Source organism: Adiantum capillus-veneris, chromosome 26, assembly GCF_014529385.1.
Source record: "Adiantum capillus-veneris isolate H3 chromosome 26, ASM1452938v2, whole genome shotgun sequence".
NCBI classification, from domain to species: domain Eukaryota; kingdom Viridiplantae; phylum Streptophyta; class Polypodiopsida; order Polypodiales; family Pteridaceae; genus Adiantum; species Adiantum capillus-veneris.
The window spans coordinates 13,821,093-13,823,645 of NC_140956.1; positions in this window are offsets into that span (position 1 = coordinate 13,821,093).

Here is a 2,553-nt window from a genome sequence, read left to right on the forward strand (position 1 = left end):
CGATCACTCTTACCCTTTTCCTATTGGACTGACAAGCCTGGTACCTGACTCTATAAATAAATAATACAACGTCCGTCTTAGGTGATAGGAATGTGCATGAGGGTTAACACGCCCCCCTTCTTGATGTAGATTCCATCCTCGGAAGCTATTGAGTTGAAGCTTGTTCGTCGAGGTGGAAGAGCATTTGAGATGAATGTCCTTAGCCTTCTTCTATCACTGCAAAATCAAACAACATCGGCACAGTAATTGCATTCTCATATACAATTAAAAAGCATATGCAGTTGTAGACAGACAATTTGATTGGTAACAGAATTTTAAACCATTTATCAGTAATAAACATTAAAATTAAACAAGTCTGGGGTCACTAATTTAACGGTCGAAAGGCACTAAAGATCGACTATTAATACCATGGGCAAGCTTCTCAAATTTCTCTGGTCAATTAAGTTGTTTAATCGCGAGAGCCAAGTATTTCATGTCCGAGGGCTGACTAAAGGCTATACCTTGAAGGCCTTGGAGTTAAGCTACGATAAAAGGAATTTCTCATCAAATCATCGCCTGACTGATTACCTTTTCTTTGACCCCCCAAAGTCTTTTCAAAGTGATTCAATTTTGATGTGTGTGTTTATTTTGTATGCCTTGGGTTTTTTGCTTTTCCAGGAAAAGCGCCCACACTGGGAACCTTTAGGGCTCTAGTACCATAGGCGATACATGTGAGTGAAGTACCAAATCAAGCTGAGATTTCTCTTCCAGCTTAAGATTTTACATTGTGGCACTTTGATTTCTTTTTTGTTTGTACATTTTTAGTATTTTAATTTTGTAACTTTGGGGGGCTATATAACAATGTTACCCTTCCCAAGCTCATCACATTAGTAAACTCCCTTTATAATACTTAAGCTAAAGGTCAATATGGACTAAAAGCCGCCCTAGTACATTTCACACAATGCTACCTAAATCGGATTAAGAACCTAAGTAACCATTGATTATTAGGAAGGCAGTCCCCATGGTATCAAGGGAAGATCTCTAATGCCTAGCTTGGTCAAACTAGCTTAGTCGGACTGCTTGATTTTTAAACCTAGACAAGTGATTATGACAAAAAATTACATTGAATTTAATGTTTTATACTAAGCAAATGTGCTGGATATCATGCTACCAATCACAATTAAAGCAGACAAACATGGATGCAAAAAGATAAGGGGCAATGCTAATGGACAAGAAACACCTATTTGTGTTGATGGTCGCGCTTGATTTGAAGTATGAACGAGAGAAAGATTCTATGAAGGTCCAAATTCTAACAACAGCAACATGTTCTTGTACACACTAGGAAACACAAAGAATACCTCTAGGAGGCATATCAATGGAAAAAGGTACCAACACTTATTGAACACAATTAAAAAACATAAGGAACCCTAACCTAATTATTTGCACTCCCCCTATAGAGTCAAGGGAATAGGATATTGTAGAGATTGGGGGAAAACCCTAAGGCTAAACCCCTATCCTCGTCGTCGAGATAAACAAAGTCATCATCCGTGAGACCATATATTCCATTCGTATAATAATGTAAATCTTCTTCATCATCAGAGACACCAATGTTTACTAAGAAGGTCACTAGACGCCTATAGTCATCTTTGGTCAAAAGGATAGGCTTGTGCAATGGGAGATACACTCTCTACTAAGTATGGATCAGTCGTGGTCAAGAGATGTATCAGCCATTTTAACTCCTCAAAATTCCTCTCACATGCTAGCGTACCTACCAAATCCCATTCATAGGCAAACACCGAAAATACCATGTGAAACATTTGTGAAAAGTAACGAGGGTACCTCTCACCCAAGGCAGGAGTGGACGACTCTAGCGTACTAGCCATATTTGTACATGCAAATAGATGATGGTTAGAGTGCAAATATTACAAGGGTCGTGTTCTTGTGCATAATGTGTTTTTATGATTTTGTGTTATGGCTCTTGCTCTTTTACTTTTTTATCTTGTTTTTGTGAGTATAAGGCTTTATATATACATTCCCTAAGATTGGAAATTGAGAGGTCAGGGAGGAAGGTTGAGAGTGAAGCAAGTGAATGATGGATGTCAACAAACATTCCCCCCTTCCTTGGGTAGATCATACCTTTTGGAATGATGTCGCCACCTTTTGAAACTAATTGTTCCAAGTTGTTATGGGTGAAGGCTTCAACCAATAGTTTTCAACCGCTCTATGCGTTTCATCTAGTTGCAAGGGTGGTAAGGTACTCTCCCATGATTTTATTTGCAACGTTGTTGTAGGTGGTTAACTTACAACGGGAGGTGCACACTCTTTCTTTCTTGTATGGATATGTACAATGGTAGGTGGAGGTTGTGTCCAAGCTTCTATTTCCGTATAGGAACTACACAAAGAGCAAGAAGCTTCATTTGATTTCCCTGTTCCTGAGCTAGGTGGACCAATTTGTTCTTTCTTCGGTACCCAAACTAGCTCTGGAGCAGGTGTGTAGCATTTCGTGATTTTTTTCTTTCCGCGATCTTCAATTTGTTTTGGAGCCACAGGATTGAGCTCACATGGGCTCGATGA